Source organism: Taeniopygia guttata, chromosome 1A, assembly GCF_048771995.1.
Source record: "Taeniopygia guttata chromosome 1A, bTaeGut7.mat, whole genome shotgun sequence".
Lineage (NCBI taxonomy): Eukaryota > Metazoa > Chordata > Aves > Passeriformes > Estrildidae > Taeniopygia > Taeniopygia guttata.
In genome coordinates, this window is record NC_133025.1 from 51042532 (window position 1) to 51067666 (window position 25135).

The following is a 25135-nucleotide window of genomic DNA, read 5'->3' on the forward strand; positions in this document are numbered from 1 at the left end:
AAGTAACTGCACTATCTCAATGTAAATTGCAGCACTTTGAATGGCTGATGCTTGTAAATAGGTTTCTCTTATGAAAATAAATGAAATCTTGAAAGTTGAGAAAAAAATCTTAACAAACATTCTGGAAAGGAGACATGATAAAATCAAATGCAGTGGGAAAAACCCAAAAACTTTGGAAATTAAATGAATGCAACGACATGGATTGGGATGAAACAAAGTGAAGTGAAAAGGATCAAAACTGGCCAAAATTATACTCACTGAAATCTTGGAATCAGGGAACAAAGTAAAACAAAGAGACAGGAGAAGAAATTGATGAAATGTCATTTTAAAAAATTCTGAAAGGAAATGAAAACAATAATATGGCATGATATGAAGTGCAGGGAAATAGACCAAACTTTTCCTTCCTGTCTCTTTTTCTTTCTTTGCCTCTTTTATCAAATAAAGCACATCAATTTTTGGTCAGGGGTCAAATGTCATGGATTGGGGATCAAAGGTCAAGGATCAGAGTTAATGCGTCAAAGGTAAATAGTCAAAAGTCAAAGGTCATGGGTCAAAGGTAAAAAAAAGTAGACCCTACCAAGGACTCCAAAGACCTCACGTAAGCCCAAAGGACCTCAATTAGGTCAAAGGTCAGGGGCAAGAGGTCAAGGGACAAAGGGTAAAGCTCAGAAGGTCAACAGTCAAAAGTCAAGGTAATTAAGTCAAAGGTCAACAGTCAGGAAATCAAGGGTAATGGAGCTAATTTGTCAGGGGTCAGGAGGTCAAAAGTCACAGGGCTCATAGGTCAATGGTATTGGGGTCAAAAGTCAAAGGTAATAGGTCAAATATCAAAGGTCAAGAAGATCCAAGTGTGTGGATCAAAGGTCAAGGGTCACATGATCAGAACTCAAAGGTCAAAGATCACAGGGTCAGAGGTCAAAGCCTGGGATCATAGGACCTAAGGTCATGGGGGTCAGAGGTCAAAGGTTATGAGGTCAAAGGTCAAATGCTGGGAGGCCAAAGTTCAAGGGTTGTGGGGTTGAAGATAAGTTCATGGGATCAAAGGCTCAAGAAGTCAAGAGGTCAAAGGTCACAGGGGCAGAGGTCAAGGGATCAAATGTCATTATGTTAAATGTCAATAAGTCAGAGGTCAAAGGGTCAGAAATCAGAGGTCAAGTTCATGTGTCAAAGGTCACTGGCTCATAAGGTCAAAGGTCATGGGGTCAAAGGATCACAGTTCAAAGGTTGAAGGTCAAGAGGACAGACATTGGGTCAAGGGTTGGTGGTCAAAGGCTATGGGTCAGGGGTCAAAGGTCTGGGTCAAGGTCATGTGTCAAGGATCAAAGCTCAAGGGCCAGGGGTCAAGAGTTAAGGGCAGCACACTCCTCACACTGCCACCCTCATTCTCAGACTATCTCCTCCACTCACACCACCCCCCATGGCATGGACCCCCCCTCAGGCTGCCTCTGACACCACTCCTAATCCCACCCTCAGCACCACCCCTAAAAGATGCCATTTTAGGGTTACAGGGTTTGGGTTACAGAGGTGGTGTTATAGGGACAGAGGCTCAGGGGTTAAGGCTCACAGGTCTGGGGCCAAGATCACCAACCCCTTTACGCTGCCATGCCCCCTCCTCAGACTGTCCTGTCCCCTCATGTCACTCCACACACCATCCCCCAGTGGCACCTCTAACCACACTCTGGGCACCATCACTAACAATGCCATTTTAGGGTTAGGGTTAGGGGTTAGGGTTCTGTCTGTGAAGAATTTCCTTTTATGACAGGAAATAAAACATTGAAATAGGAGAAGGAAGTCTAACGAATACTTTGGAAAGGAGATATGATCAAATAAAATGCAATTGAAAATAAAAAGAAAATTTTGAAATGGAGTGACTGCAACAAAATGTACTGAGATGAAATGAGGTGCAGTGAAAAGGACTGAAACTTGCCAAAATTATTCTCACTGATATCTCAAAATCAGGGAAGAAAGGTAAACAAAAAGACAGGAGAAGAAATTGAATAAATAAAATGTTAGGAAAAAATAAAAAGAGAAAATTCTGAAACAAAGTGAAAACAATAAAAGCAAATGGGATGATGTGAAGAGCAGGGAAATGGACTGAAGCTTGCCCAATTGATCCTCATTTCAGGAAAGGAAATTAAATCTTGAAATCAGAGGAAAAAAAAGTAACAAACACTCTGGAGAGGAGATATGATCAACTCAAATGCAATTAAAAAAAAAAAGAAAATTTGGAAATGGAGTTAAGGAAATGGACTGGAATTACATGGAGTGCAGTGAAAAGGACAAAATTTGCCAAAATTATACTCACTGACATTTTGAGATGAGGAAACAAAGTGAAGAGACGGGAAAAGAAATTGATGAAATGGAATCCAATGGAAAAAAAATTCAAATAGAAGTGAAAACAATGAAATGGAATGGGATGACATAAAGTGCAGAGAGATTGATAAAACCTTACTGAATTGATCATCATTGAAATCACCAGATTTCGTTTCAGGAAAGGAAATGAAATCTTGAAATCAGAAAACAAAGTCTAATAAACTCTCTAGAAAGGAGCTATGATAAAATAAAAAAGCAATCTAACAAAAGGAAATTTGGAACTGGAGTGAATAAACTGAAATGGATTGGGATGACATCAGGTGCAGTGACAAGCAGTGCAACTTGCAAAAAATATACTCATTGAAATATTAAAATCAAGAAACTGAGTGAAACAAAGAGACTGGAGAAGAATTTAAAGAAATTAAATGCAATAAAAAAAATTTCTGAAACAAAATGAAAGAAATAAATTGGAATGTGGTGACATGAACTGCAGGAATTGGCCAGAACCTCTCTGAATTGGTACTCTTTGAAATGGCAAGATTTCATTTCCTGTCTTGAAATGAATTAGGCTTCACATGTTTGCATATTAGTAAATGGCAATCCTTGTGTGGCTAAGCTACATAGCAATCTTCCACTGCTGGAGAACATTCCTCCACTGCTGACTTTAATTGTTATTGGTTTGCATTATATGTTAAATTGGGGAATATTTTAATTTAATAGCTGTATGTGCTAAAGCTGAGTGAATAATTCATAGTGAATTATTTATTCAATACATTTAGCCTCTTTTACTCTTCATTTTTTCAGGAAAATTTTTTTTATTTTCTCAAAGGAGTTGCTATTATTCAAATGTAGTTTCTAATCAGTTTATATTAATGTCTTGGTCTGCAGATCCTCTGGGTAGGCTATCTTTTACTAAATCCACAGTGGATAAGTAAGCCACAGTGGGTGCAGAATGCAAGGGATGCAGGATACAGTCCTTCAGGATCCAGGACAGGTGTGAGAAAGACACTGACAAATGCCATCTGTCTCACAAAGTGTCTGAGGACCCCAAAATATATGCTTTTTATACTATTATTATTATTATTATTATTATTATTATTATTATTATTATTATTATTATTATGTCTGTTGTTTTAATAGTTCATGGCTAAAGGAAAGCAGATGAGGAGAGCCAATACACAGAAGGGAATAATCCCCACCATCCACATAACTGCATTAAGCTGCCCTTTGTGCACCTCTCCTGGCTCTGCAATTTTGAGCTGAGCAGGCTATAGCTCTGCTTTTTATCCTCAGTTGGATTCCCTTGAGCTGATTTGCAGAAATGCTCAGATAATTATGTTGCAGCCATTTGTTTCTTAGATCTGCACCTCGTGCCTTGGGTATTCACATGTGTACATGAGATATGAGGAAAGCAGAGCTCGTCAGTGAGTCTTGATAATTAATAAGCTTTGAAATCTCACAACATTTTGCACTGCTCCCTTGCCTTCCTCCAGGTTTCCCAGGGGTTGCTCCTACTCCTCCTGTTGAGTTGTGGTCCACCCCAAGGGCTCTGTCTGAGAGCAGCGTCTCTGTTCCTCACAAACCTGGAAGACAGCTCTGCATCTCTCCTCTTTCCAGTTACTGGGTGGTTTTCAGCATAATGCTGTTTGCTATCATCATGGGGAGATCTCCTGTTTACTGAAGACCAAGTGGAATAGCAAATAATTTGGGTAAGCTCTGCTGACTGTAGACTACAGCTTTATTTAGTAAAATTTGTTTCACACAAATGGTATCCCAAGGTACTTATCAAAGTTAAATAATACATAATAGCAGAGGGAGAGAGAAATTAAGAGGCATAGGCATGGGAGCAGAGATGTTTTCAGATGAGATTTGAAAACAAATGGAGAAGCAGTGAGGCAGAAAGAAACAATAGGAAAAGAGGACTGTTCTGGATGGTAGGAGATACAAGAGGAAAAAGCTTCTGCAACAGCTGTAGCTTGAGCATAATAAGGCACAGAGCGATGACTGGTGTCATTTGGAGAGAAAAACAGGAAGAGGGAAGAGGAATTCAAGGAAATGGAGTGGGAAAAGGTCACAGAAGGCAAATAAAGAAATTAATGAAGGGCTGTGGCAGCTTTCAATGTGTAAATGTTGTGCTGACAATTTGAAAAGCCACTGCACCTGCAAAAAGACTGGCATGTTCAGGATGGCTGGAGGCAAAAATAATTTCTTTTTATCCAATAAGTTATGAAAAGGAGTTAAGGTGTTGCCACATATATAGTGGATTATGGTAGCCAAAGGACTACTTCTTGAAGTTGTTTCTGTTTGCTGGGTAGAAAAACATGATGTCATGGTACACATTTCTAACATTAATACGGAAAAAGAGAGGAATACTGCAGGAGGAAACTCTGGTGACCAGGATGCTTGACCAATTCCCATTGAATGTGGCCATCTAGCCAATTCCTTATTCACCCAACAGTCCATCCACCAAATCCCTATTTCTCCTTATCTTTAGACAGAAGGACCAGGTTAAAGGGGGACCGTATGAATGGCCATAGAGCAGTGCAGATGGGTGACAATCAGTAGCCCTTGCCCACTGATTGAGCCACTCTATCAATGAAGACCATTAGGCTGGTCAGGCAAGACTTGCCCTTGGAGAAACCATGCTGGCTGTCCTCAATCATCTCCCTGTTCTCTATGTGGCTTAGCAGAGCTTCCAGGTGGATGTGTTCTGTGATCTTCCCAGGTGCAGTGATGAGGCTGACAGGTTGGTGGTTCCCAGAAAATGGAAAAAAGTGTGAGTGCTGATCTGTCAGGAGATGTCACAAATCCATCAGGACGAAGCACATGCTGGGAAGAGAACTAAAACTGTGAAGCCACTTTATGTGTAGCCCCAGTGTCTGCAGAGAATTTTGGCAGTCTGTTCACATACCCCTCATAGCTTTCAAAGCCCAAAATAGAGAAGGAAGTCATGGCCCTGGCAGTAAGGGCATTGATCCAGCAGCCCCTCCAGGAGCCTGTAGAGAGAGGAGTTATAGAGAAGCTGCAGGCTCTGGTCCCAAATGCAGGGCATAGCAGTGTCTTTTTGAAATTTGTTTCAACCTTTTGCTATTTGTAGCCTTTGTGACTAAAAATCAGAGGTCAACCAAAACGCCACAGAAATTAAAGAGTGAAGGAAGGAAAGATATTAATTTACCAGTACAGAATGAGATAGCCCTCACCTTCAGGAAATGTTTGCTATCAAAGTACAAAGGGAAGAAGCTATGTAGGTCTCCATATTTATTTATTTTTCAGTGCAGTAAGAAACAACCTTGTATTAAAATATTATCAGAAGGACTTCTACATTTTTTTCACAAAGAGAGGGACTTCTAGCAACATTAGGATATAGAACAAATTTTCATAATAGTTTAGATACCCCAAATCAGCCTTACTATTTCTTACAATAACAAACCAGTCTGCAGAACTGTTGGGTAATATGCAAGAACTTTCAAGAACAATTTTTTTTTTTACTATTTTCCTGTTTTGGAATGGCTGTGTTTCTTGTATTTGAATGAACAGATGGCATCTGTTGGTGCAAATAACTTTTATGTATTGATAGGCTAATATCTGTAATTATCAGAGCAGGGCACTTTGCTGGAAGGTATTAATATTTTGCTTAGAACCATTTATTAAAGAATTTGCATTGTGTTAACTTAATACAGGATTTCAGTGAAAAATCTGATTGCTTATTCAACAATACTGATAAATAAGAGAAGAAAAGGTTGTACAGTTGAACTTATATACCACCAGATATTAAATTATAATTGGTTTACTTTTTACTGAGCCATAGCGGTCATAATTTCCCTATACATTCTCTTAAATGAAGAGTCTTTCACCTGCTCAGGACACTTTTAGTTTAGGGTCAGTGTTATAAAATGGTTCCCCATGGCTTCAGGCGAGCATTTCTCTGTTCTCTGCATTTCTCTGTTTGTGTTAGTGAAGAACTGAAGAGATCAGGAAGAGGCTGAGTCCATCCTGGGTGGGAGCAGATGGACCAGGCATGACAAATGAGTCATGCAGTGAAGAAAACATTGGATAAGGCACAAATATCCCATTCCCAGATTGTTTCAAAGCCTCTTTAGCATAGACACACAGCACAAGGTGACACAGAACAGAAATTTTTTAAGGTTACAAAATATTAGTATTTTTACTTACACATTTTGTAAGAGTAGCTTAAACTGAGCATTAGTGAGCTGTGTGGCACTTTTAGGGATGGACACTTTCAATAGTGTCTGCTAACCTGGTCAGTAAGGACAAGCATGGTAACCTGATGGCACTACTTGGTCAAACCTCAGAGCAGAAGAAAGGGAGAGGCAGCCCCTGTGGATGACTGAAACTGAGAAGAAATGGGACATGGATCCTCCCTTTCCCCAATAGGTAATTAGTGCCTGGTCTTAAAGCTTTTAACCTTCATGTCTCCAGCTAGTTCCAATTTCTCCTGTCTTAGTAAGTCTTTTCAATGCAAGACTGAGCTGCAGCTGGTTGGCTGACTCTCAGCTTTTCCTTCTCCTTCCAATGTGAAGAAGAGAATCAAGAGCCTTCTCGTTTAACTCTATTTGTATATTTTACAGCTGCTCTAATTTGCTTCGGTCAAAATCCTCCTTAAAAATACGAGCACTGCTTTCTTTCCATTTAGAGGCAGGAGGCAGTAGCTGCCTGGTCTTGGGCACAATTACACTCCATAGCTGAGGATGGGAATCAGTGGCAGCCTCATTCCCCCCAACTTTCATGAGGAAAAATTCATTTAACTGCTCAGCATGGAGGATTCTGCACAGCCTCCTTCTTCCCTGAGAAGAAAGAAGCATTTGAAATGGCACCAAGAAGAATATGCACTTGCATTTTGGCTGTTTCCTCTTTCAATTGCTGCTGAGTTTCCCTACGTCCTCTTCAAACACTTTTTGTCCCATCTGTGTGTACTGCCACTGCACCCAGGTGTCTAGCACAGAACACAAAGCCATTGTGTCCTGGCTGTTTGACTGAACTAATCATAGTGTCATAGAATGGTTGGGATTGGAAGGGGCCTTAAAGCTCATCTAGTTACAAGCCCCCTCACAACCACTCAGGAAAAATCTTTCCCTTACTGGATAAACACAATATTTTAAAGAAATATTAATGTCAAGACTCCCATATTGTGTTAAGCTTCTTGTCCTATAAACCTTGTCTCTCATTAAAAGTATCTGTAGGACCTAATGACTGTGAACTTTTTGATATATTTGCTAGAGGTCTCAAAATTGTTGTAATGCCTAGATTTTAAGAAACCAGATACTAGCACATCATAACCCAGAATACAAAGTGCACTTTGGTAATCTGAAATCAACGTGCATACTGGCTAGTTTTCAGCCTTTTCAACTGTCTATTTTGACATATTTTAGCACTACCCTGCTTTATGGAAAAAAATCAAAACCAAACGAGGAGTCACAGTCACATGAAAAGACTGTTTCAGTGCAAACTATTCAAAGTCATCTTGCTGAAAAGTGATTAACTATCAAATTGCTGGAGCAGATATATCATGTCAGATAAAGTAACTTAAGCTGCTCTTCTGTCTCTTGAAGATCAAAAAGAGTACTCGAATCATGCTGTATGCAGTGTACCCAGAATATGGTGGTTGCTATCTCTAGGGCCCACTAAAAGCTGCCCTTCCAGCCTGAACTGGTGCAGGATGACTCTCTCAAGTGAGTAGGTACACTTGCTTCTACAGAGCTGAAGAACCTCAACTGGAAAGTTTTGAGCAGCACTCTCTGGAAAGAGAAAATAATGAGGAATGGGGAAAGAAACTGGGCTTTGCTTACCATACCTTGGGACTGCAATAAAGGTATCTGACATTGGGAGTATTGTCTTCTATGCTTAATCCTGCTGTAGGGAACTGGAGATGTGCATGTCCAGAGTAAGTGAGCTGCCATTGCGGTTTTATCTAGCCCTTGAAGGTCCCAGAGATCATCAGTAAAAATAAAATCTCTAGGTGGACCAGCAGCCATGCACCAGACAGTCTCCAGGAGTCTGGTGAAATTACACAGGTGAGGTTTCTGTTGACAGGATCATGGTGATGATGAGCCAAGTCTTGTGAGAGAAAATGGTCTTACCATGTGCTGGTATACTAATGCTGGCTAGGACTTCTAGGACTGCTGGTAACCAGGATGATAAATTCTTTCCATATTTACTCACACTGTACATTTGTCTATAATCTGTTCTGTAAAGAAAGCCTTACAGTTCCTTGCCAGCAAAGAGGAGACTAGGAGAAGACTGAAGAACAGTCTGCATCTCTTTTTTGGGGGGTGGTTTGCTTGTTTATTTGGGGTTTTTTTCCTTGTTTTTTTGTTTAGTGCAACTTAGCTAGATGGTTATACTAGAAAATCATCTGGGGGGAAGAGGAAAGAACAGGACATATCTTATTTTCTGACTGAAATTTTTAATCTGATGGGAACTTCTAAAAGATAATGATGTAACAGGCAAAAAAAAAGTACTGAATCTTTTTAGGCCATGAACATCAATCATGTGGGCTCTCTGAGCATTTGTACTGACAAGTAAGATATCCACCATCCGTTGTGAGGGGCTGTGCAAGGGAACAGCATTGTAATGGACTGACCCTTGTTCCACACTCAGATTTGTGCAGAGGGCTGGGAATCAGGTGGAGCAGAAATTCTGTCAAGTTTTTATAATAAACTCTGCCTCTGGGGGCTGCTATGAAATGGTTTTGCCTCCTGATTTCAGGGAACAAATAGTACACTAAGTGCTGCCATGTTTCTCCTTGTTATCTAAGGAAATATATAAGTAATTAAAGTACTTTAATGACACTCTATTCAATGCATGGTGACAGTAACAGAGACTGGGGAATGCTGTTCAGTAGAGCAGAATGCAGTGGGTGCAAGTCCAGTCTTTGTGTACAGACTACTCATACTTTCACAATATACTGTGAAGCCATAAGCACTTCCCAGCTCTACAGAGCACCAGGTAACATGGGAAGCTGCACAAGCAATGGTTCAGGGCAGTCTCTCTTGTAGGCTTCCATATTTAGGCAGTTTGGAGCCTGTCTGGAGCAGACACAAGAAATCAGTCAGTGACAGGCTTAATGTAGCTTTAAATGGTCAGTCTTATATTGATCAGGCCAAAGGAGAGGAATTCCTCTCATGGGTCGCCATCTCAGGTACCAAGGGAAGGCTGCGAAGGAGCACTGATGAACACAGTCCTGCTCACAGCCTTTCCAGCAGTTCTATTCCCAGCCCATCTCACTGTCTCTGACAAGGTTTGTTGACAGTAGTCATGGTCCTGGACTGCCTAGCAATGCATATACAGACAGGAAAACTACAGTGTAAGATGTCTAGTTGTTGCACATGCTCTGTCCACGAGTATAAAGAAAGATGAATGCAAATGCCTTTGTAAGCACAGATGTTTGCATGGAGCACCTTATGTAAAAGAATCCTACATATATTCCAATGTTGTGAGGATGTAGCTAGCTGGATAAAGAAAATTCTGATTTAAAAAGGAAAAATTTTCTTGCCATAGAATGGCTAAAACAGCATTAAATGCCTACATTTAAGGGAAAAATCACACCATATAATACAATTTACCTTAATACTCATTGGGATCTTTGTAGCCTCCACAGAGTATACTGCAAAAGTAGTACACATATACCAAAGAATGTATAGAAGGAAGATATCTAAGGGCGTCACAGTTTACGGTGAAAATTCGTAGTTCTTTTATGGCTGAATTTAACAAACTAAAACTTAACTCTTTGAGTATAAACATCCTCATGTAGGATCACTATGCTACCTAGAATGGGGAAGACTGGATCTTACGTACCAAATGCTTGCAAAACAGCTATGATAAATTTAACTTTCTTTTTCTCAAAGAAATTATAAAACCTATTATGGCTGACACAGTTTTAGTAAAAGGGTCATGCAAATCTACAAAATTAATTTTATCCTTTTGAAATGAGCAGACTAGCTGTATCACCAGAGCTGGACATGAAGTCTGCTGTTCATGGACAAAATGGTTTGAGTCTTTCATCAATTTGGGCTATTTGTATTAGTACAGAAGTACCTTCTGAGATAAAATAACTGTCTTTCAGTCTCTTAGGATAAATACTCATACATATGTTCTAACCATATGCATGGGCAATCCTATTCTCCACTTCCCATACATGTTGAGTCTATGTTTAATAACTATGGAAGTTCTCCCAGGATATACTCTTCAAACCATCTCTTACTTCTGTTCACCTCAAAGTTGTTGGGCATTTTTTTTTTTTTTGGCAAATATTCGTTTCCAGCATGACCATCTACCCTTAGCAATTTGTTGCCTGCCACTCTATCTAGGCAGAGGAATGGATTGCTTGAGCAAGTCCCTCTTCACCTTCTCTTCTTGAGAACTCAGGAAAAGAGTCTCTTATTCAAAGGCCCCTTGAGTTGAGCAGATAGGCAATTTAGGCTCTGTATTCAGTCTTTCATGAAGACCGACTATACTAAAGCAAATGACTTCTCCTATGCTTCTTAAAAGGAAAGAGGCAATCTTCCCCATCCAACCTTATGTCTAGGCATGTTTGATTTGCCTTCTGACTACACTAAACCCATCTTTAAACAGAGTATAATGAGCACAGTGTGGCTCTGCTGTCTTGTAATGCACAATTAGTTTGCTAACAACTTGTTTGAGTAGGCATGTGTGCTGCTTCATGTCTTCAAGATTATGCCTGAGCAGGATTGAAAAAAAATCACAGTTCTCATCCAGTTAGTCCTACTCTAGCCTTTCTCTGGAGCATTCTCTCTCTCTTATGTCTGTCTTAATTAAATCATGCCAGTCCTAATTTGGGAATGCAGATTTTAAGCAGGGAGAGAGGAAGGAATCACACAGGCAATATCTTAATTTTAGATAGAGACAAATGTATCTTTTTCCATGAGGGAGAGGGAAGGAAGGAAAGCAAATAAAAAAGAAAAAAAAAAAACAAACAGTGGAAGAAAACCTCTAGATGAAAACTGTACATTATATCTGAAGTGGAGAGTCTATCAAAAAGTACTAGGAAATTCAGCTGGAGAGAAGCCTACAGCTGAGACAGCACTCTGTTACCATATCTAATGGCCCTCTAGCTCTTCTAGCTCAAGGTATACTGCAGAACAGCATTGCACATTTCCATTCAAGTATGCACCAAACATTTTTATAGCACTCAGAAACTACAGGAGAAAACAGCATGTATTTAAACTGTATAGCTTTTCCCTTGCCCGTCCATTCTAAAGCTCAACATTACCTGTGGCTATTGTCTTCCAAAGGATTTCTCCATGCAAATAGTTGAATGTGTGTGTTTAGGATAAACACAGAGTTCAGGGCTTCATACTGTGAAGATTCTTTGTGTAAGCATGGATTTGAAAGATGATGCCTAGCACAGGTTGGATGTAAACAGCAGTTCCCTACCAAGCAGACCTTTGTTCCAGCCTGGAAGAGGGGGTAAAGCGGGGAAAGCCCTTAGAGTGATAAATAAGAATTTGTCCTAGGCCTTGAATTTGTTTTGAATAAATCCTCTCTGTGACTGTGTGAATGAGGAATTATATTTAAGATGTGCAGTGATTGCTGTTTATTACTGTAAATTATTTATTTCTTCCTTTCTCTGGCTGCTTCCTTCTCTTGATGCAAATTATGCACATCTGGAATTTGGATCTGAGAAATACAGAAAGGGGATTATAATTCAGTTCCCCAAAATTATTCCTCCTTCAGATTCACTCTGCATTTTTTCACCACATCTTTCATCACAGAATTATCTGCTCTGAGACAGAGTATTCCATGCTGACAAGTCTGGGTGAATGTCTGGAGATGGAGCTGCAGTCCAGCTTATTAAAAATTGAGATGAAATTCAGGAACAATTGTAAAAGTCTATTTTCTTGTAGGTTCTCTGTTCAGAATAAACTGGGTGGGTGGAGGTGGGAAATGAGGCTGTGTCTCATCTAATTTCAGTCATCTCGTAGCCCATTTATAACAGCAGGCTTGTTATGATATATTGGGCAGGTAATGTCTGCTTTTCCCCAGGACAAAGAAGAAACACAGGAAAGTCTACCTGGTCCAAAAAGAAAATAGAACATTGTCAGAAGGACAAAAGGTAGGTTCAGTATGAATGGATAATGCCTTGTCACAAGGGGCGACAAAGTGAAATGTGAGTCTTCTCTGAAATGCTGTGGTGCAGTCAGGCACCAGCACCAGCAGAAGGGCTCCATGCAGGTGCTCTGCAGCGTGGCTGCAGCCGGCACTCAGCATCTGGAGCCAGCCCTCAGTGACATCAAACCCAGCATTGCTTGGCTTTACTCCAGCAACACTTCTTTGCAGTGGATGCCATAGGAGACTGGGTGTAATTTAAGAAACAAGACAGGTAAGGGAGAAATAGTACCTTCTGTAGAACAATAGACCCTGGATTTCTCTGTTTATGTTTCTTCTATTCGAGATGCTGGTTTTCCTGTTCACCTCAAACTGAGTTCACACCGTGAAGAGGTAATGGAATAAAAGTGAATTTCAGCAATGTTCTTGCTAATTCACAAACGTTCAACCTATGGTTAAAGCACATGGCCAAGGATTCAGTGGCAGATCCTCTGGAGGCCATTGCATAGCCAGGAGTAGCTGGGTCACAGCAGACCCTCCAGTGCTGGCAAATCTCTTCTTCTTTAGGGATGTGGTTCAATTAAGCTTCTTTTTAGCTGCTGGAGTTTTGTGAAGGGGCTACAATGAAAACTGCTCCAGGGTATTCAGCTGGCTTTTCTTATACTTCGATTTGCAGTTTAGCAGACTCATCAGATTCCCAGGCAGCAGCAGTTTCTTGTGCTGTTGGTAAGGAAAAAGTGACTTTTCCTCTCTGCTGCAGACTTTGCTGGTACCCTTATCATATGCTAATAACAGACCAGCATAATACCCTCTGCCTGGCTTCACCTCTAAAATCACTTCCAAATGTGAATTGTCTGCTAATTTATAAAAGTACTCAGAAGTGACATGTTCCAACAACAGAGGTCTGGACTTCAAATGTAAAGGCAAGCCCAAATACCCCTCCAGTTTCCTGTGAGCTCTACAGTCTTTCCTATTGGAAGTTGTTATGTGTTGAGCAAAGTACAAGGATAATATTAATATTCTCAGCAAAGTTCATAGTAAAAGCTGTTTATACATCCAAAAGGGAAAATGGGAGAAGAGGAGAAAGGAGAGAAAAGGAAGGAAAGCACAAACTGAAAGACAATATCTATGTTTCCCTTCTCTTTTCTTCTCTTTGTAAATTTTCAGCAACTCATTTGCAAACTCCTGCAATTCTTATACCAAGACAACAATTTTTTTCATGCTAAAATGGTGACATATTTGAAACAGAAGGCTTCCCTTCCCACTGACAGAACAGTTGTCAGGAATTGCCTTCTTAAAATACCATAAAGGACCTGAATTAAACAAATTAGTTTGTGTAAAGGCTCTCAGGTGTACAGGGTGAGAAGAAGAGGAGAACACAAAACTGAAATGGTAGAAGATATTAGAGAACAGTAGATCAAAAAGGGGTCCAGGATGTGGTGTTATAGAGCATGACAAAATATTACACATGTGATTTGTGTGGATCTGGTGTCCCAAACTGTATCTTCTATCCAGGACCAGCTGGAAGTCACTGTTTCACTGTGTGGACTGTTCCTGACGATGGCCATAGTAACGATACTAAGCTGGCTTTAAAAAAAAATCTAAATGAGCTGTCATGGACCTTAAGTTCCCATCCTTTAAGCACTGAAGTGATACTCCCTTGACCAATTATTCTGACCACTGAAACACTCGGAAATTAATTTTCTCCCCTCAAAGTCAGTTAGGAAAAAAAAAAAAACCATACAGATAGAACATCTTTCTGGAATGTATCAAGTCTGAGTTGAAAGAGCCCAAGCAAAGACAATCTAACTTCTTTGCTCAGTAAGCTACTTTAATGTTTAGCTGACCTCATTGCTAGAAAATGGCAAGGTTACTTTCAACCTCCAAAGCTAGTCTGTTTCTGAGGGTACTTTCTACTTAGTTCCATCATGAGAACTTCTTTACACGCATGAATGCCCTTATGCAATGATCCTAGGAACATGTCATTGACGAGCCCACAGAGACTCACTGTCATCCTGTGGCATGTGAAGGAAAGAATGGAGTAAATGGGTAAACCATTATCCTTCTCCTAGTATATCGCTTCGGTTTTGTGCAACAAGGTATGCAGGGATTTCCAAAGTAGAAAGCTACTTCTAGATCATTGCCTTCTCTCTTCAACAGTTGCTCACCTCCTTAAGATTCCCACTGTGTAAGTTTGTTTTTTCCCGACACTGGATAATTTCTATGCCCTTTTATATTTGCATCATAAGTGTGAACAAATACAATGCTATTCCATTGCGAAATAACCTTGGAAAGAGTGGAAGGATGGTATATGACACTAAAATACTGCCCCTCTACTCCTGCAGCTAAAGCTACATCAGTAATGAGGCCCTGGGACTCAGATCCTCTAGATAGCAAAGTTCTCAGCGTGCGGTTTCTCTCAAAAAGAATGTGAAATATGTTAACTTTCTGGGCCTGTCAGCTCCTCTGCTGGAAGCATGCAAGAACTATGAAAGACCTGCCAATTTCTGCCAATATAATTTCTGACAGGCACCTTCTGGAAGAGAATTGTACTCACAGTGTGTTTTCTGACTTCTGTTTTGTGTGGTATTACATGCTCTGTGTTTCACTGTGACCGTCCTGAGCCCATATTTTACAGCTTTTAAAGCTCATTGTCCTGCTCATTATTTTAATTTTGCCATATACTTTTGGATTAAAGCACACTATGTGATCTCAAAAGAAACAAAGTGTACCTAGGAAGACTGCCTTATTGTCTTAGCTTCCCTTCCAAAGCTGAAAAAGTGGTTTTGCATTGTATGTGTCTTGCTCACTTTTATCCTCCTTGTAAGGAATAACCTGTAGATAGACTTCATACTTTTCTCCTCTGAGGTGTGCTGAAATCTTCTGAACAGCCTTTTGATTCTTCTAAACACGCCACAGCTTGGCCCCTGTTCTTCTTGATGCTTTGCCAAGCCTATTACCCATGTCTGAGCAACCAAGGAAATAGAAGAATTATGATTTCCATTTGGCTTAGTCTAATTTTCACTGGCTTTGAAATACAGCAATTTTTCTTCTTGTTCTATTTTTTTGTCATTTTGCTGTTTTCCTTTTTCTCTCAGAGAAAACTGAATCATAAAAATTCCTAAAATAAATCCCCTTCCCTACACTGCTTTTTAAAATAACGTAACGACTTACTTGTTCCAGAACAAGATTTCCTTGTCTGAAGAGAATTTTCTTTTGCAGGAAGAAATGTGGTAATGAGGTCATATGTAATCAGAACGTACAGAATTGCTTTACTGTTATCTCCATTTCAAGTGTTTTGGAGGGAGGCTGACAGCAGGGTATGTGTGTATATAGGAAGGAAGGCAGTAGCTATGGCTAATAGAGCATTCCATGTACTTCCAAAGCAAAAGTATTTGCTTTTCAGAAGCAATAATGCAGAATGGAGGAATAAGCCAGTGGGGACCATTGCAAAGCCCTAGATCCAGCAAGGAAAAACCTTTTGGAACGATGCAGGCAGGGGCTGACTAGTTGGGGAGCAACCCAGCACATGCTTGGAGAGGAACATTGCTGGACACAAACAATCCAGGAATTTCCAGAACTGGTAAGGATAATGGATAAAGAATATTTATAGATGTGTTGGACAAGGCAAGAGAAAAGACAGGTGGAGAAAAAATGATCAGGAAAAAGAAAGCAGTTTTATGATGAAAGCTGCAGTGATTATAATATGGTAGAATGCAAGTTCCCAATAAATGAGGGCCAGCATCAACATCACCAGCCTGCTCTACATGAAAGCAAAGTCCAGGATACTGCTTTTGTAATGACCATAATTGCTCTGAGGAAGATGTAAGTATAGTATCAGAGGAGCACAAGTCATGAAAGAGTAAAAGAGAAGGATATATAAAGGTTCTAGTCATTGGACCATGCCATCAAGAGAAGCATAGCAGATGCCAGGCATGCAGTGTAATCTCACACTTAGGCTCAGAAGGAAAACAAGATGTGTATGTTTGGGAAGGGGGTGGGACTGCTGCTCTCCTGCTACTGAGCAGAAGCCATACAAGGTCTCTGGTGAAGGATCAGTGGCTAGGAAATTATTTGACCTCCACTGGTGCACTGCAGATGGACTGTGACAGTTCTGACTTCAGGTCATTGTCAGACAGCCAAATGCACAAGTTCTCTAGGAGACAAAGGATTTAAGTATCTCCTGATGGCTCCTGACATTGCTTGTAATTTTATCAAGTGTGCAAGTACTCTGCAGTGGTCAGGAACATAATTAGAGGCATGCGTGGACCAACCTCATGGCCCAATGTCTATACAAGACACTCACCCATCTCTGCCACAGACAGCTGCCCTTGGTATTTCCAACTATCTGACATTAATCAAGATTCAAAACACATTCTGAGATGATCACTGGAGTGCCAGAATGGTGCTGCTGTGCACCCTTAAGGAGAGACTATCAAAGTTATTTCCACAGTTACATTCCATACTAAAATTAAAAGGATTTTAAAATGTAATTGACATGGCACGATAAAGAATTCGACAACAACAAAATACAACCAGAGAAGCAACTCCTACTACAAAGTAAACTTGGTCATTTATTAGTTAGCTTCACTCCTGGTTTATTAGCATTATATTTATGTAGAGTTTATGGCTGTTTTGTATATGAAAGTGTTGCTGTGCAACAGCAACAACTTGCCACAAATTAAAATTCACCAAACTTACATGAAAAGAAGACAGAAAATGTAGCCTGTTCTCAGGATGAATTTTTTTTCAACTTACCTCATCCTAGGCAATTAACTTCTTGTAAGAAAAAAACTATTTTGTGCCATGGAAAAGGGAAAAATATCCATGTCATAAAACATATTTAAGGCTGAAGGAAATTGAGCTCAATTCACAAAGTACTCAAGCAAAGAGGTCAAGTGAAATTCCTCCATAAATTGGTGTTCATTTCTAGCCTTTCTTCAGAGCTTCAACCAGCACAGCAAAAATGGTGATGGCCCATTACCCTGATTTCTAATACTTGCTTTTCAGCAGCTCAGTTCCTACGATGGTGACAGAACACATTTCTCAACAAAAAGAAAAGAAACCCAACAAACAGAACAAATCCCAAAACTTGTCGACTTTTCCAGTTCAATACAGCCTATCAAAAGGAAAAAAACCCCAACTTCTTTCTGTTTCTGCCTTGCAGGAATCACCATTTTATGATTAAAGATTTTCTCTTGAAAGAAAACAAAATAAAACAAAGGATATACTTGATGATCCATTGTCTATCTTTTTCTCCATCCTGTAAAGAGCAAAATTAAATCAACACACTGCACTTCCTAGATATCACAGACATATGCTGTCAAGATCAGCTGCCCTTCACACATCTGAGCAAATGTCATTTAACTCCCTACTATCTAAAAAGTAGAATTAAGGTTGGAACTGCAAATAAGTACTCAAAATCCTTTCTTTCCTCTAAGATGGGTCATTTCTTAACTGCAAGAGGGAAGCTCCTGTGCCCGGTATTTAGGGCTATTGAGAGTAGAAGATTTCAGCCTGAACTGCCTTCAATACCTTTCCCATAGCAAGCTGGAGACTTGCCTCTGTGATTTTTTCCAGCAGTGACCTAGCTGCAGGAACTGACAGTCATCTGGTAACTGATTATTCAGAGAAGGTTTCCAATAGCCTTATCCATTTGGATTAAAGCCAAGAAAACACTGTAGTTCATGTCTTTCTCTATGGATGGTCTCTTTTCTCACAATGCCCCCCTTGCAACATAGAACAAATTTATCAGCAAGCACAAATGAGCTATTCATGAAGAAAATGCTGGGGACAACAGGCCTAGGAAAGCTATCTTGTCAGGATTAGTAATTCAGGAAAAAAACTATGAAGCAGGGTTGAGCTGCCTGCAACAGGAGAGATTAGAGATGGCTGGAGTAACCTTCTGGTTTAGACCTTTGAGGGTAAAAACCTTAGCCAAAAGAAGTCTTTAGAAACAGCATTATATTTTAATTGCAGCAGATTTGTTTCTTTGTTTGGATACGGCCAGAGGGCCTGGTAGAATGTTTATTTCTATTTATTGCAAATTGTGCGCTCTATTATTTGATTGTGCTAGGGCACAAATGCAAGTTCTTGCACATTATTACTAGTCCTTTAATTCAGAATATGTGTTGACGTGATTTTGGCCTGTGCTAGCCAGCACTGTAACATAAAACGAGGTCACATTTCAGGGGATGACTCCACCTGCAGGTTTTTCCAGGTAGGCTGTTCAGAGCAATACTACTTCAGCTTGTTCCCTCTGGAATGGACCACTTCAGTGACCACCTCTCTTGCTGTGAGGCACTGTGCACCATATGTCACAGTCTGCATGGCTTTAGAGAAGAAGCTTTCTCCACTCAGTGCTCTGTAGTGGATCAGTTAATGAACAGCTTTGCTTTTCTTCCAGGCAGACCTACATGGTGACACCATCTCTGAAAGCTTCTTGCATGCTTCATATCTTCTTGAACATCTTGCTATGCACAGAACAGCTACCTGAGTTCCAGCCACCGTTGGAAGGCCTTTAGGTAACAGCAGGAAGAAAACCAGAGTGTGACTAAGTTAGGAGAAGAGAAAATAAGGTATGAAGCAGAGTACTGACTTAGAAGTGTGTTCTTCTTTCAAACTATGAGGAAACAGTGATTTGCCAGCATGCTGCTCCTTTCCATAGCCCATGGAAAAGATGCAGGAGGCCCAGCAAAGATTTCTCTCCCTGGAGTGGAAGTCAGTACTAATGGTTCCATATCAGACTCATCTTTCATCTTCTTATGAGCAGACTGTGGCTTACCAATGTAAGCAGGTCTGGATCCCATTGCTACCAGCCACTCTGATGTCTCATGCAGACTTGAAATCTATACAATGGATTGCCTATTTCCAAAGCTGTTAGGAGCAGAGCTAGAACAAGCATGTTGCATTATAAAGTAGCACCTTTCTCGTGTAGGCCTATTTACAAGCAGGTTCAAAAGGCATAAATATTTTTCACAAGTTTCCTGTCTTCTTTGTAAGTAGAGAAGTATGTTTGACAATGCCCAGTGATGAAGAGACCATGAAGAAAATCAGTGTGGAGACACTCTTTCTGAGTTGGTACCAGTTGCAGAAAGGACTGGTGTTTGAGAGCTAGGTTTTACTTGTAAATTCATTGACATAGTCCAAGAGCTGATTTTTCAGAATGTACAAGATTTACATGTAAGGTCCAGGTCTGAAAGGTGGAAGCTGAGATGCAGACCTGGGGTCAGAGTTTTCCTGCAATGCTCATAGCTGACCATTAGTTAAACTACTCTAAATGCCAAACCATAGTCTAATTAATAATGTTACTAGAATCATAGAATAGCTTACATTTGAAGAGACTTCCAGAGATCATCTGGTTCCAGTCTGTACTTAAAACAGGACCATCTTTGATCAAGTTGCTCAAGGTCCTGCCCAGACTAGTTCAAAGGCAGTGTAAGAAAGGAAAGATAGACTCATGCTGGGGAATACGAGTTAGCATTTCAGGAGCTGTGTTTTCGAGAACCAGGAAAAGAATAGAGGGCATGAACAAGAGAAAAAAAGAACATGCTTTTGCTAATATAAATTGTTAATAGAAGCAAATGATGGAGTAAATTCTGTTTTTCTTGGTGGGGATGTAACTTTTTGAAATTTAGGGCACTATTTTTGTGGCAAATAGCACATAAATAAGCATAAATAAAGCCTCAGGTTAGCATACAGCCTTACCTTTCTGCCATCTCTTTCTAACATCTTGTCTGAGAGAAATGGGAAAAAAAGATACTTTGATAAAATAATAGATTTTTAGTTCTTCCTATTTGTTGCATGTTTGAATGATTTACTCTGTTGGGCCTATGAGAGGTTGGTGGAAGGTAGTTGGAATATCTTTCCAAATATCTTCTCCCACAAAAATCTAAACTTTAATAGAAAATAATGTTATGCCACAAGTTATTTCATTATGGTCTTGCAATGTTTTCTTTCAAGATAACAATGCTCTTCTATAAGATTGGACTTGGAAACATTCAAGTTCTTTAGTGCTGACCCTTGGAGAAAGCATTACCTATCATGCTAAATATATGAAGATTAACATAAAACCTCAAACACCATGTGGTATTAGAGGCACAGTTCAGAGTCTATCCAGGAGTGTGCCAAAGCAGTCATTTAAGTTGTTTCATCCAGCAGGCAACAACTTTTTATACAAGCATAATTTTAAATTAGACTGACCTACATTTTGGCTCATTTATAGTTCAGCAGGGGATGCAAGAAACCTCCCAAAATTGTCAGAGTTGGACTGTAGAGTGCAGCATGGCAACTATAGCTACAGAACAATGAGTATTCAAAAGAGGGTTAAATTCAGAGGAGGCTGTAATATGGAAAGGAGGCTTTATAAGTGCTCTCACTCACTATCAGTTAGAACATCAGCTCTGTTAACTTTCAATAAAGGACCAGGCTTAAATCTTCACCACAATTTCTCTCACAGTATGTTGGCCTCTCCCATCTCCTTCTGTAACTGATCACAAATTGAAAGAATAACTTTAAAACATCAGCTTTTTTCCTTATAAGATGTAGAAAAAGCTGAAAGGACTGTAAGTTTATACTCAGCAGTAGGTTTTCCAACCTCCTGTTAAGTCATTCATCTCTGGTCTATTCCTCTAGCAAGTGTTAACTACACAGATGATCCATGTATGCTATGAGTGCTCATTTGCTGTGGTCCTTGTAGGGCATTTGTCTCTGACTGCTAATAACAAGTCTTCTAGCATTTCAAGGAACAGGTACCTGGAAAACTGAGGGCAGAGGCAAGGACTATGACCATTCAATTCATCACTTGGGAGTTTAAAACTAAAAATATAGCCCTCACATCACAAAAGTGATCCTTGGCAAAAATAGACAAAAAACACAGGAGGTAGAAGTTCCAAACATTCATTTAAAAATTCAAATCTACAGCTACATTCTGTTTTCATAGGTGTTTTTTTGTTTGTTTGTTTGTTTGTTTGTTTTTTTTTCCCAAAGAAAATGCTCAAAGTAGCAAGGAAATATTGAAAATTGCCTTCTCCATTTTATTTCCACCCTAAGTAATTTAATCTCCTGTCCATACTTCTACCAGTGGTTACTTGTACACCTTCCAGCATTCAAGGGCTACAAAAAGGAAACAAGAAGGCTGATAAAATGGTAAAAACCTTAGCTGGCCCACCTTGGGTTTAGAAGTTAAATTTTCTCTAATGGTAGCATGCAGTGAAGTCCCTCTTTTCTTATGCCAACTGCAGAACCAGAGGGATTGTACAGCATTATCCAGACCTTATTCATATCCAATGGTTGTGGTGAATTTGTCATTTCACTTGTGCATGCTCTGAGAGCTGAATATGAAAGCTGAATTCGTAATGAACTTTCAATGCCATCAAGGAGAAAATCAGCTTCACGTGCTGAAGTAAGGTACAGAGTGTTTTTGCCTTATTCCCGCCTACAAAAAGTGTTGCCAAAGACAGCAGAGGGAGATAAGTCTCATATGTGTAGAAAAACAACAGCACATTTACTGTGTCTCTCACAGGCATCCATTGTAGCAAATTGACTGTATAAAACACACTCCTCCATCTCACCAAACACCCAGCTTCTTTCTGGCTTTCCTTCTTTCTCACTGGGTAATCTCCCTCATCAACTTCCCCACTTCTTCACCCCTTGTCAGCTAATCATGATGGTCCAGTAACCCCAAAATGCACTCTAGAAATAAAAATCTCTTCCAAGTTTTGGTGTTCAAATACATTGAGCAGAGTAATTAGTTTTAACTTTCAGATAATCTGGGATATTTTTAAATATTGGAAAGGTGTCATCTTCTGATTGTACCCTCTCCTTTTAGAGCCCCACTTTGCCTCTGGTATGGTTCACTCTACTCCACTTATTCACCTTCAGTGACAAGCATAATCACAGTAACTCCATGCTGGTAGAATTAACTGAGTGATGGTCAAGCATAAAATACCTGTACCGGGTCAAAGAAATTATTTCACTTTCCAGACAAAAGCCCATTTTCAAAACTGAGGTTATTGGCAGCACACATGATCCACCAAAGTAAAGAATATAAACCCCAGAACAGCTAGATAAATCTGTGTAGCCACATGCTTTCTAATTGTCCTGTTAACGATGTAAGCTTGAAAACAACTACTGTAACATGTTCAAAATATGTTCCACTTTTTCTTAAAGTTCTTTACTGAGGCAAGAAGGAAAGGGTGAAAAGAGCACTTTCAAAATGCTCTGCATTCATGAAGACCGCTCCCATATTCTCTTTTGTTCAACGAGTCTTACAGTGTTTTTCTTCTTTGTACCGAGTGAAAACAAAGTCATCACTTCTCATTTTTCTCTGGAAGCTTTGTTGGCCAGAAATGTGAATAGTTTTATGAGGCACATTGGACACCCAATATACTGCGGATATGTAAAAATAATAACAGTAGGCTAAAACAGTGAAATACCAAAACAATGTGCACTAGCTAGCTAGTTTAATTTTGCCTAAGTACTGCTTAGTTTGATATGCACTCCCTTACCTGCCCAACTTACAGAAGAAGGAACAGCAGCACAAGTGAGAAGAATCCTCCTGACTCAAAATTGTAACAAATTTGAAATAAAACTTGAATCTGAACCTAGGACTCTGATGTGACTATTGGGTTACCAAACACATTATTGTTTTTCCTTACCCACAGGGAAAGGAAAAACAATTTTTAAAAAATCAACTCACTTGGTCACTCTGAAATCCAGCTAAAAGGCTTCCTGATGCCATAAGGAGGGGATTGAATAGCAATGTGTTCATAAAGTCTTTTGCTTTCACACTCTAAGCTTTGATTGTCAGCTTGGTCAGTCTGATGGCAAACAGAAGACCATTTATCTTTAACAATTGCTCAGTGGCCCCCACAAAATAAAAAGGTTGTTATCTTGATCTTACAGGGAATGGAAATGGAAAGGGATAACCAAAACAGCTGAGAGAATAACTTACAGTGATTTATATCCTCAGCAAATCAAAGCAGTTTTATCCTATAAAAGTTAAGACTTGCACTAAAGAGGAATAATTTGGAATGGAACACATTCCATTCTTTCCCAAATGCAGATCTTGTGTTCAGATGTGTGAAACTTTATCCTATACAATGCCATATAAACATAAGCAATGCAAGTTTCATCTATCTTTGCCAATGAACTTGACAGCCACTTTAGAGGAGAGACATGAATTTATATTAATTTCAATGGAGCCTGGAATTAGATATCCAGCTAGAATTATTCTGATGGTGTTGCTCTTCAGGATTTCATGACTGATCAAAGATCTCAGAAGAATATAGAGAGTCCCCTCTGAAGATTTGTGGGTAGAGTTGATTCTTTCAAGAGCATAATATTAAAGTATCAAAATTAAAGTGTCAGGTGTTTGCCTGTTACCCAGAAGTTCTGCAAAGCATCTTGAAATATTGGTGCTTCCTTCCCATAACTGGAGCCGAGATAAAATTTTATTTTCATGCTCTGGAGGACTTCAGAGCATCATCCATTTTTAACACTGTAAAGAGAGCATGTCTATGTTAATCCATTTTTAATAGCTGTGATTAGTTGCGTTTCTTCATTCAACAAATAAATTAATTTTGTTTGCATGGAGGGAGTAAGAAAGGGTATAGAAAATGTGCTAAGAACCTCAAAACCTTTCATGGGCCACATGGACCTTGCCCCAGCATGGCTTTTAGTCACCTAATACCTTAATTTTCCATAGGTGGAATGAAGGTACTCAATGCTTTTATGCCCTACTTCCTAAAGGAGAAATTGCATGTTTCAGAGTGCAAGAAGTGTCAATATTCTGTCTTAATTTTTTTCTGCTTGAACCTTGACTTTGTTCAAGAAATTCTACTTGCTGTTATATTAGGGCTGCATCTAGTGTTCTAAGTATGCCCAGAAATATTCAAGATCTAGAGCATGGCTATGAAAAGAAATAGTCAAGCAGTATATTCCCTGGCAAGCCTTGGCCTGTGTTGTTATTTTCCAGGCATGGTTGGTCTGACTAGACCCAGATCCTTTGCAAGGGCTGTGGATCCTGGAAGCAGTCCCCTAGCAGGGTTGAGTATCTCATCTCTTGGCTGAAGCGGTAGAGATGCTTCAAATTGGGCAACACAATCCATGTGGTGTGTGAATGTGTATATTCATGAACCTTGGGTGTGGATAGAGGTAGTTGATTGCTGTTTCAAAGGTGAAAAAGGTTGGGAGATTAAGCCAATAAATTAAAATATTTTTTCCACTCACAAATAAGGCATAAGTTCTTAATTGTTCTTAATAAATTTTAATTTTGCTCTTTTCAGTTAGCATTTTCTAAGTGGAATGCAATAAAGAAATGGTAAAATTGAGCCTTGACACTTGTCTTGAGGCGGTCGGACTACCATTTTACCAAAAAAATAGTAACTTCTTTTGAGATATGACTGCAATAGTGGGAGGCTTGCAGGTCAAAGAAATTCAAGACTGAAATCACCAGTTCTATTTCATTTATCTTAGACTGGATGAGAACAAATTCAGACTGAGCCAAAAGGTGCTAAATTTAGTAGCCTTGCTCATCGAAAGAGCAAACAGCTGCCACTAAACCAAATGCATTCTTTCTTATCAGTCATCAGCATGATAAAAGGAAGGATGAAACAATTTGTCTGCCAAAACAGACATACTGAGGCTTCAGGCATATGCAACACAACCAAAGAGTTAGCAATCACAGCCTGTCACTTCCACTATTCAAGAACACTCTGTGACTATCTGTTGACAA